At 42.4% G+C, this 12,379-nt stretch overlaps 1 protein-coding gene across 4 annotated transcripts in view; it reads left to right on the forward strand.

The window, feature by feature from the left end:
• AAAS (aladin WD repeat nucleoporin) overlaps nt 1-12,379 on the forward strand; it is a 103,523-nt gene that overhangs the window by 59,690 nt on the left and 31,454 nt on the right. The window contains exon 1 of one of the 4 annotated variants that reach the window (XM_056555240.1): nt 11,782-11,935. The exons of 2 other annotated variants lie outside the window; for them this stretch is intronic. The gene's annotated coding sequence lies outside the window, so the exon portion shown is untranslated. Of the gene's footprint in view, nt 1-11,781; nt 11,936-12,379 lie in introns of those variants that run through there. One more of the 4 variants, XM_056555241.1, reaches the window with a different exon arrangement.

The following is a 12,379-nucleotide window of genomic DNA, read 5'->3' on the forward strand; positions in this document are numbered from 1 at the left end:
GTGAGGTGTTTTTATTTTAAATAAATAAACAAAACGTGTGTGTTTCCCATAGATACCAACCAAGCAGCAGCAGCCTGACGTTACCAGGGTGGGCGGGGGCCATTGTTACTGGCCCTCCCCAGCCTATATAACACCAGTCTGTTACCGCCTAGGCCCAGGAGTGCCATTTTTGACGCTCTGGGCCTGTTGGTACCGACTTTTCCCGACACCCCTGTGGTGGTGGGTACCGGGGTAATAATTGGGGGTTAGCGCAAACTGATTTTTGGGCTAACGCTAAGCCCCTGCTTAGTAATGGATTCTGTCTACAAGACGGCTTCCAGTACTAAGTCTGAAAATTCAATTATAAAAAACACAACACACAAAAAAATGTTTTATTTAAAAAAAACACTCCTCCACAGCCCTCGTTAACCCTTTTATTGACATTTAAAAAACCACCGTATCTGACGTAGTCCTACGCATTCACATATCTAAAATGTGAAAATGGGTAAATGGAAAAAAAAACATAAACAATAAAACTAAAAAATGCTGGCGTGAAATTTTCGATGTAAACTGGACTCTCACCCCTTTGAAAATATCATGTAAAGCAGACAATATACGTGGACACGCCCACTTTTACAAAACTGACGTGAGCAGTGTAAACCTTGCCAAAATTGTATTGTTTTTTTTTTCACGCAAAGTTCTTTGAGAATCTCCCCTCTGTGTACTTTATAAATATTTATGATTTTACTATTGCGCAGAGTTTTGTTCGGCACACACTGCTGCTCCAGCACTTCTAGCTATGTGAACAGTGTACTGCAGGAAAATGCCACAGCTCTGTGAAGTGTGAGGTAGAGAAGGAGTGCACGGTAGAGTGAGGGGGGGGGGGGCGTTTCTATATTTGCACAAAATTTATCAAATGAGTGCACAACTTTTGTAAATCTTGAGCAAGAGTGTAAATTAGACAAGCAGTGTAAAGGGGTAGATCTGTGTCTACAATAGACACCTAATGATAAATCTCCGCCTATGTCCTTAAGGGGTTAAACAAATTCTTCTTGGCTGTATTCACCGAGGAAAATGAAATGCCAGGTGAAATACATTGAGATAAGGTAAACTTCCCAGTACAGGTCACCTGTCTAACCCAGGAAGAAGTACAGTACCGTCTACAAAAAATCAAAATAGACAAAACGCCAGGTCCAGATGGCATTCACCCCCGTGTTCTAAAGGAATTAAGTAATGTTAGACATACCCCTATTTTTAATATTCAGGGGGGGACATGTATCATTATTTGTGTATGGTAGAAGCAGTTTACCCCTTTTCCCAAATTCTAAATTATGAGCAGAAGCGCTAAATTTATCAATCAAGCGCAATGAGCTTCATAAATTGCGGGTAAATATAGTAATCTCCTCAATCCACTCTTTGGAAAATAGAATAGATGATTTAGAGCATCTTGCTACGTTAAGTCCAAGATGGCTTATATTTGCGCAAAAAAAACAGCTATTGGGGCAAAATTTTTGGTGTAAAGGAAAGTACGCAGTTAATAAATCCATGTGTACTATAGATGTCACTCCAAGGTACCCCGATTTGGCCACATCTGGAGGACATGCTCTACCAAAATGTGTGCAAAAAAATGTGCAAAAAAGGGCTTGCGCAAAATTTTGCGCAAAAAAAATACACACAAAACAGGGGTAAAATCTTTGATACATGTCCCCCAGGGACTCTATAGTAACAGGGACTGTTCCCCAGGACTGGCGCATAGCAAATGTAGTGCCAATATTTAAAAAGGGGTCAAAAGGTGACCCCGGGAATTATAGACCTGTTAGTTTAACCTCTGTTGTATGTAAATTGTTTGAGGGTTTTCTAAGAGATGCTATTTTGGAGTATCTTGATAAAAAAAATGTATGACCCAATATCAGCATCGCTTTATGAGGGATCGGTCCTGTCAAACTAACCTGATCAGCTTTTATGAGGAGGTGAGCTCCAGACTGGACCAGGGGGAATCGCTGGATGTTGTATATCTGGATTTTTCCAAAGTATTTGATACGGTGCCACATAAAAGATTGTTTCATAAAATGAGAAGGTATGGGCTAGGGAAGAATGTGTGCAAGTGGGTAAGTAACTGGCTCAGTGATAGGAAACAGAGTGTGGTTATTAATGGTACTTATTCTGATTGGGTGACTAGTTACTAGTGGGGTACCGTTAAAAATGGATCTGGATAGATTGGAGGTTTGGGCTGGAAAGTGGCAGATGAGGTTCAACACTGATAAATGTAAGGTAATGCACATGGGGAGGAAAAATCCGGGCTGGGATTATGTACTAAATGGGAGAACATTTGGGACGACTGACGTGGAAAAGGACTTGGGAGTCTTAGTTAACAGTAAATGTAGCTGTAGTGACCAGTGTCGGGCAGCTGCTGCCAAAGCAAACAAAATCATGGGGTGCATCAATAGGGGCATAGATGACCATGACAAGGAAATAATTCTACCACTGTACAAATCACTAGTCAGACCACATATAGAATACTGTATACAGTACTGGGCACCAGTGTACAAGAAAGATATAGTGGAGCCTGAGAGGGTTCAGAGACGGGCAACCAGAGTAATATGGGGAATGGGAGGACTACAGTACCCAGAAAGATTATCAGAATAAGGGTTATTTAGTTTAGAAAAAAGAAGGTTAGGGGCGACCTAATAACTATGTATAAATATATCAGAGGACTGTACAGAGATCTCTCCCATGATCTATTTATTCCCAGGACTGTATCTATAACAAGGGGGCATCCTCTATGTTTAGAGGAAAGAAGGTTTCTACATCAGCACAGACGGGGGTTCTTTACTGTAAGAGCAGTGAGACTGTGGAATTCTCTCCCGGAGGAGGTGGTCATGGGGAACTCTGTAAAAGAATTCAAAAGGGGTCTGGATGCATTTTTGGAGAATAATAACATTGCTGGTTATGTATACTAGATTTATAGGGACAGAACGTTGATCCAGGGATTTATTCTGATGCCATATTTGGAGTTGGGAAGGAATTTTTACCTCTAGTATGAGTTTTTTTTTGCCTTCCTCTGGATCAACTCCATAGGGACTCATAGGTTGAGCTTGATGGACTCTGGTCTTTTTTCAACCTTATGAACTATGTAGCTATATTAAAACATTTTTATTAGAAAAAACACTCCCCCACAGCCCTCCTTGACCATTAAAAAAAAAACACAAAAAAATGCAGGTCATCAATGTAGTTCACCAAATCCGACTAGTCCTCCGCATTCAGGTATCTGAAACAAGAAGAGAATAAAACATTTTTAGGGGTTTTTTCCCTCTGGAGAGCCTAACTTACCACCCCTGTCCCAGCTCGGTCATCTTCCTGTGTAGCTCCATGTCTAATGACGGAGCGGGAACGGAGATGGGTAAGTGGCCTTCTGATCACTGTATACAGTCATCTATATAGATGGCTGTAAACCCCTAATGAGTTAACTCTCACAGCTCAGGGTACACTCACCCTGCTACATTAACACAGCAGAGTGCAATTGCCTATGCTACATACATGCCTCTGCCACATTACTATAGCCTTTGGCTGTCTGGGAATGCTGGGAATTGTAGTACCTTCACTATCAGACTAAGCTATGCTACGCTACGCTCCCTAACTTATGCTTCATCTGCCTGTAAAACTATGCTACCTCTGTGTAAAACTACGCTATACGCTTAATATACTACACTGGTATAAAACTATGCAATACGCTTAATATACTACACTGGTATAAAACGATGCTATACGCTTAATATACTACACTGGTATAAAACGATGCTATACGCTTAATATACTACACTGGTATAAAACGATGCTATACGCTTAATATACTACACTGGTATAAAACTACGCTATACGCAAACTATGCTACACCTGTGTAAAACTACGCTAATCCTACACTAAATACGTTACAATGATGTAAAACTACAACTCCCAAACTTTGGCTGTCTGGGCATGCTGGGAGTTGTAGTCCCTGCACTGTAAAACAAGCAAAATTACAACACCCATCCTGCCGGGACAGCCTTTGGCTGCATGGGCATGCTGGGAGTTGTAATCCCTTCCCTTTAAAATCTAAGCTGAGTCCTTTAACTTTAAAACCTAAACTATGCTAACTATGTCTCAATCTAAACTAACTATGCTCCACTCTAAGCTAACTACGCTACACTGACATTAAACTACACTGCCTACAATTTTCTCTATCCCTCCCCGCCTGCTTAACTAAGACTGGATTCCCCCCTCGTTTTCAGCCTATGGTTGCCGGATCCGGCTGGGGAGGGGAAAATCGGGCTCTCTCCGTACACCAACTGGACCGCCGCTGAAATCAATTTGCTTTAATGAGCCGACGGGAGTCAAACGGTGACTCGGGTCGGCTCATTTTTGACCCATATGCGATTTCCTGACCGGACCTAAAACTGTAGTATACTACGGTTTTAGGTTCGGTCACAAAACCAGATACGGGTCAAAAATGAACCGACCGGAGTAAATGGATTTCAGCGCCGGGCCGGCTGGGGTACGGGAGGGGAAAACCGGGCACTCCCGTACCCCAGCCGGATCCGGCAACCTTAGGCTGAAAACGAGGTGTCAATGCAGCCTAAGGGTGCATGCACACCATGTTTTTGCAATACAGTTCCCGTATCAGGTTTTTGATGAAAAACGGATTCCTCAAAACCGGACTAAACTGTATCAAAACATGTGTACAAATTTCAACCTGTATATGGTTAAAAACTGTATAGGGTTTGAAAAATTATGTCCGGTTGCATCCGTCTTTTAAGAAAAAAACGTATACGCTTTTAACTTTTGTTTGAATACAAATTCCAAGAAAAAAAAACTGTGCAAAGTCAAAAACTGTACGGTGAAAGCCGGATGGAACTGTATGCACATACAGTTCTGTACGGTTCCCATTGACTCTCATGTTTAAAAAAAAAACCATATAAGGTTTAATACGGTTTTTCACCCAGACCAAAAAACGTGGTAGACTACGGTTTTGGGTACGGGTAATTGGACAAAACAGTATAAGACACAAAACGGACTAAACCGGATGACGCGTTTGACATACGGTTTACAATGTTAAGTCAATGCATACGGTTTTCTATACGGTTCTCTACGGTTTTTAACTTGAAACCGTATATGGGAACTGTTTTGCAGTTCTCAATGCCTACATTACCCCTTATGCTAACTGCCTACACTATCCCCTGCACTAACTGCGGAGTGATAGTAAGCTGCGCATGCGCTCCCCGTTTCCTACAAAATCCCCCTGATGTAAAGTTTACCTTAATCCGTAAAAACTTAGCTTGCATGCGCAGCACTAGGCTGGCAGTGTAGGGCTAAAAAAGGCAGTGATGTAAAGTATTTTCCAATCTGTGAAAAACGGCATGCGCTTTCGCGAGTTTACGCTATTAGCGTACGCTACGCTAATTGTGTAATGTCCCGCATACGCAGTAGTTCTAGCGCAGGATCACGTCTGCGCAGTGCGTTAATTGCTTGTTATCATTCACTTGCTTTATTTATGGCCTTCTATCCTTTAATTGTGTCCTTTCCCTTAATTGTTCAGATACTTTTTAGGGGGGGGGGGGGGGGGTGTTCAATGAGTAATACCTTGATTTATGTTGTCCTTAACTTTTTTGGGGGTTTACAGTTAGCGTAAAGCGTAACTACGCAGTTAGCGCAGCGTAAGTGCTAGATCTAAAGTATTTTCCAATCTGTGAAAAACGCCTTAAGTTTTTTACAATCTGTGGAAAACGACATGCGCGATTAGCGTAGCGTAGGGAGGCTAGCGTAAGTTAGCACATGCACAATTTTTCACATTAGTCTTAAGAAAACTGTGTGCGCTCGCAGTTTACTACGGACTCGCTGCCTACGATACACCTTACTCCAACTGCGGAGCCGTAGTCAACTGGTCATGCGCTTTTCTACAAAATCCCTATAAACTTTACAGCAGCGGTGATGTAAAGTTTTTTCCAATCTGCGGAAAACGCCATGCGCAAGTTCACGCTATTACTGTACGCTACAGTAATTGCGTAATGTCGCGCATGCACAGTAGTTCTAGCGTAGACTTGCGCAAGCGTATGCCGTTTTTCACAGATTGGAAAATACCTGTTATGTAAAGTATTTTCCAATCTGTAAAAAGTGCTATGCGCATGCGCGAGTCTACACTATAGACCTGTAGTGCTAGCGTAAACCTGCGCATGCGCAATAGTAAATTTAGCTTATTGGAAAATACTTTAGATCATAGGCTTACGTTAATAGCTTATCTCTTAGCGTAGCCGTGGAAATTAGCGTAGCATAGTAAGTAGATAGCATAGTGTAGCCTTAGGCTTACCATAGATTTATATAAGTGTAGTGTACCTAGCCAAGGCATGCTGGGAGTTGTAGTTTAACTTATATTGCATTGAAGGGACCACAACTCTCAGCATGCCCAGACAGCTAAAGGCTTTCCAGGCATGCTGGGAGTTGTAGTTTTACACAGGTATAGAGTAGTTAGCGTAGTGTTAGCGCAACTTTAGTGTAGTTAGTGTAGCGTTAGCGCAATTTTAACGTATTTAGTGTAGCTTAGTGATAGCGTAGTTTTAGCGTATTTAGCATAGCTTAGTGTTAGCGCAGGTTTAGCATATTTAGTGTAGTGTAGTGTTAGCGCAGTTTTAGCGTGTGTAGTGTAGTGTTAGCGCAGTTTTAGCGTATTTAGCGTAGCTTAGTTAGCGCAGTTTTAGCGTATATAGCGTAGCTTAGTGTTAGCGCAGGTTTAGCGTATTTAGCGTAGCGTAGTGTTAGCGCAGTTTTAGCGTATTTAGTGTAGTGAAGTGTTAGCGCAGTTTTAGCGTAGCTTACTGTTAGCGCAGGTTTAGCGTATTTAGCGTAGCTTAGTGTTAGCGCAGGTTTAGCGTATTTAGCATAGCGTAGTGTTAGTGCAGTTTTAGCATAGCTTAGTGTTAGCGCAGTTTTAGCGTATTTAGCGTAGCTTAGGTTTAGCACAGTTTTTTAGCGTATTTAGCTTGGCGTACTGTTAGCGCAGTTTAAGAGTAGTAGGTGCAGCGTAGTATTAGCGTAGTGTTAGTGCAGTTTTAGCATAGTTAGCGTAGTTGAACGCAGGTGTAGTCAGCTAACTTAGTTTTACAGGCAGACAAAGCGTAGTTTAGAGAGTGTAGCTTAGCTTAGTTCTAAAGTGAAGGGGCTACAACTCCCAGCATGCCTAGAGAGCCAAAGGCCGTCCGGGCAGAATGGAAGTTGTAGTTTTGCAAAAGTAGCAGAGGCACTTGCGCTCAGCTACATTAAAGTAACAGAGGCCATTGGGCCCTGCTACGTTAACGTAGCAGAGGCGAGTACGTCCTTGTACGTTAAAGTAGCAGAGGCAGTTGCACTCTGCTATGTTAATGCAGTATCTAGCCCTCTGTATAGATGGCTGGATACAGTGATCAGAAGGCCACTTATCCACCTCCGTTCCTGCTCCGTCACTGGACGTGTAGCATCACAGGAAGATGAGAGAGCTGGAACGGGGGTGGTAAGTTAGGCTCTCCAGGGGAAGATCCCCCAAAAATGTACTAACCCATTTTTTTGTGTTTTTCTTCTCGTTTCAGATACGTGAATGCGGAGGACTACGTCGGATTCGGTGGACTACGACCATGACCTGCATTTTTTATTTTAATAAAATGGTTAACGTGGGCTGTGGGGGAGTGTTTTTCCTAATAAAAATGTTTTAACTTGTGTGTGCTCTTTTTTTAAATTATTATTACTTTACAGGCTTAGTAGTGAAAGCCGTCTTGTAGACAGAATCCATTACTAAGTCTGGGCTTAGCGTTAGCCCCAAAAACAGCTAGCGCTAACCCCCAATTATTACCCCGGTACCCACCGCCACAGGGGTACCGGGAAGAGCCGATAACAACAGGCCCAGAGCGCCAAATATGGCGCTCTTGGGCCTAGGCGGTAACAGGCTGGCAGTATTTAGGCTGGGGAGGGTCAGTAGCAATGGTCCTCGCCCACCCTGGTAACGTCAGGCTGTTGCTGTTTGGTTGGTATTTGGCTGAAAATGTAAAGACAGGGAACCACACACGTTTTTTTTTTTAACGTGTGGTTCCCCGTCTTTTCATTTTCAGCCAAATATCAACCAAACAGCAACAGCCTGACATTACCAGGGTGGGCGAGGACCATTGGTACGGGCCCTCCCCAGCCTAAATAACGCCAGCCTGTTACCGCCTAGGCCCAAGAGCGCCATATTTGGAGCTATGGGCCTGTTGGTATCGGCTCTTCACGTTACCCCTGTGGAGGTGGGTATCGGGGTAATAATTGGGGGTTAGCGCTAGCTGTTTTGGGGGCTAACGCTAAGCCCAGACTTAGTAATGGATTCCGTCTACAAGACGGCTTTCACTACTAAGCCTGTAAAGTAATAATAATTTAAAAAAAGAGCACACACAAGTTAAAACATTTTTATTAGGAAAAACACTCCCCCACAGCCCTCGTTAACCATTTTATTAAAACAAAAGAAAAAATGCAGTCCACCGAATCCGATGTAGTTCTCCGCATTCACGTATCCGAAACGAGAAGAAAAACACAAAAAAATGGGTTAGTACATTTTTGGGGGATCTTCCCCTGGAGAGCCTAACTTACCACCCCCGTTCCAGCTCCCTCATCTTCCTGCGATGCTACACGTCCAGTGACGGAGCAGGAATGGAGGTGGGTAAGTGGCCTTTTGATCACTGTATCCAGCCATCTATACAGAGGGCTGTATACTGCATTAACATAGCAGAGCGCAACTGCCTCTGCTACTTCAACGTACAAGGACGTACTCGCCTCTGCTACGTTAACGTAGCAGAGCCCAATGGCCTCTGTTACTTTAATGTAGCAGAGCGCAAGTGCCTCTGCTACTTTTGCAAAACTATAACTTCCATTCTGCCCGGACGGCCTTTGGCTCTCTAGGCATGCTGGGAGTTGTAGCCCCTTCACTTTAGAACTAAGCTAAGCTACACTCTCTAAACTACGCTTTGTCTGCCTGTAAAACTAAGTTAGCTGACTACACCTGCGTACAACTACGCTAACTATGCTAAAACTGCACTAACACTACGCTAATACTACGCTGCACCTACTACTCTAAGACTGCGCAAACAGTACGCTACTCTTAAAAAACTGTGCTAACACTAAGCTATGCTAAATACGCTAAAACTGCGCTAACACTATGCTATGCTAAAACTGCACTAACATTACGCTACGCTAAATACGCTAAACCTGCGCTAACACTAAGCTACGCTAAATACGCTAAAACTGCGCTAACAGTAAGCTACGCTAAATACGCTAAAACTGCGCTAACACTACACTACACTAAATACGCTAAAACAGCACTAACACTACGCTATGCTAAATATGCTAAACCTGCGCTAACACTAAGCTACGCTAAATACGCTAAAACTGCGCTAACAGTAAGCTACGCTAAATACGCTAAAACTGCGCTAACACTACACTACACTAAATACGCTAAAACTGCACTAACACTACACTAAACACGCTAAAACTGCACTAACACTAAGCTACACTAAATACGCTAAAACTGTGCTAACACTAAGCTACACTAAATATGCTAAAACTGCGCTAACACTACACTAAATACGCTAAAACTGCTCTAACACTACACTACACTAAATACGCTAAAACTGCGCTAACACTACACTACACTAAATACGCTAAAACTGCTCTAACACTACACTAGACTAAATACGCTAAAACTGCTCTAACACTACACTACACTACACTAAATACGCTAATACTGCGCTAACACTACACTACACTAAATACGCTAAAACTGCTCTAACACTACACTACACTAAATACGCTAAAACTGCTCTAACACTACACTACACTAAATACGCTAAAACTGCTCTAACACTACACTACACTAAATACGCTAAAACTGCGCTAACACTATGCTATGCTAAAACTGCACTAACATTACGCTACGCTAAATACGCTAAACCTGCGCTAACACTAAGCTACGCTAAATACGCTAAAACTGCGCTAACAGTAAGCTACGCTAAATACGCTAAAACTGCGCTTACACTACACTACACTAAATACGCTAAAACAGCACTAACACTACGCTATGCTAAATATGCTAAACCTGCGCTAACACTAAGCTACGCTAAATACGCTAAAACTGCGCTAACAGTAAGCTACGCTAAATACGCTAAAACTGCGCTAACACTACACTACACTAAATACGCTAAAACTGCACTAACACTACACTAAACACGCTAAAACTGCACTAACACTAAGCTACACTAAATACGCTAAAACTGTGCTAACACTAAGCTACACTAAATATGCTAAAACTGCGCTAACACTACACTAAATACGCTAAAACTGCTCTAACACTACACTACACTAAATACGCTAAAACTGCGCTAACACTACACTACACTAAATACGCTAAAACTGCTCTAACACTACACTAGACTAAATACGCTAAAACTGCTCTAACACTACACTACACTACACTAAATACGCTAAAACTGCGCTAACACTACACTACACTAAATACGCTAAAACTGCTCTAACACTACACTACACTAAATACGCTAAAACTGCTCTAACACTACACTACACTAAATACGCTAAAACTGCTCTAACACTACACTACACTAAATACGCTAAAACTGCTCTAACACTACACTACACTAAATACGCTAAAACTGCGCTAACACTACACTACACTAAATACGCTAAAACTGCTCTAACACTACACTACACTAAATACGCTAAAACTGCTCTAACACTACACTACACTAAATACGCTAAAACTGCTCTAACACTACACTAGACTAAATACGCTAAAACTGCTCTAACACTGCACTACACTAAATACGCTAAAACTGCGCTAACACTACACTACACTAAATACGCTAAAACTGCTCTAACACTACACTAGACTAAATACGCTAAAACTGCTCTAACACTACACTACACTAAATACGCTAAAACTGCTCTAACACTACACTACACTAAATACGCTAAAACTGCGCTAACACTAAGCTACACTAAATACGTTAAAACTGCGCTAACACTAAATACGTTAAAATTGTGCTAACGCTACAATAACTATGCTAAAATTGCGCTAACACTACGCTAACTACTCTATACCTGTGTAAAACTACAACTCTCAGCATGCCTGGAAAGCCTTTAGCTGTCTGGGCATGCTGAGGGTTGTGGTCCCTTCAATGTAATATAAGCTAAACTACAACTCCCAGCATGCCTTGATCTAAAACGGACCCCCAAAAGGCTGTTCAGGCATGCTGGGAGTTATAGTTTTGCAACATCTGGAGGCACCCTGGTTGGGAGAAACTAATCTAAAGTATTTTCCAATAAGCTAAATTTACTACTGCGCATGCGCAGGTTTACGCTAGCGCTACAGGTCTACGCTAATTGGGTAGACTCGCGCATGCGCATAGCACTTTTCACAGATTAGAAAATACTTTACATCACAGGTATTTTCCAATCTGTGAAAAACGCCATACGCATGCGCGAGTCTACGCTAGAACTACTGCGCATGCGCGACATTACAGACATTACGCAATTATCGTAGCGTACGCTAATAGCGTGAACTCGCGCATGTGCATGGCGTTTTCCAAAGATTGGAAAAAAACTTTACATCACCTGACCTGCAGTCACTCCTTTGCTGTATTCTGCAGAAAAAGCAGATCACACATTACCTAAGCGGTACCTCACGAACCCGTCACCATTACGAACAAGGGCACAACCCACCGACATTACAGTTTAACATTATACAAGAGCTTGCAGGCTACAGTGCGCACTGTAATCACGTGACATCGGGACGTCGGCTCTGCGACAGTCACGTGATATTGACGTTGTCAATTTGCGACTAAGTTCCAGAGCGCTGCCTTCCTTGTTCTGATTCGTCAATTCGGTGGCGCGGATTTCTGAACAGTGCCGGTAGTCAGTGCGTATTATGTCGGTGACACTAGTGATGTGTATGATGTCAGTGACACTAGTGATATCTGGGATGTGTATGATGTCAGTGACACTAGTGATATCTGGGATGTGTATGATGTCAGTGACACTAGTGATGTCTGGGATGTGTATGATGTCAGTGACACTAGTGATATCTGGGATGTGTATGATGTCAGTGACACTAGTGATATCTGGAATGTGTATGATGTCAGTGACACTAGTGATGTGTATGATGTCAGTGACACTAGTGATATCTGGAATGTGTATGATGTCAGTGACACTAGTGATATCTGGAATGTGTATGATGTCAGTGACACTAGTGATATCTGGGTTGTGTATGATGTCAGTGACACTAGTGATGTCTGGGTTGTGTATGATGTCAGTGACACTAGTGATATCTGGGATGTGTATGATGTCAGTGACATTAGTGATA

Source organism: Hyla sarda, chromosome 2 (genome assembly GCF_029499605.1).
Source record: "Hyla sarda isolate aHylSar1 chromosome 2, aHylSar1.hap1, whole genome shotgun sequence".
NCBI classification, from domain to species: Eukaryota; Metazoa; Chordata; class Amphibia; order Anura; family Hylidae; genus Hyla; species Hyla sarda.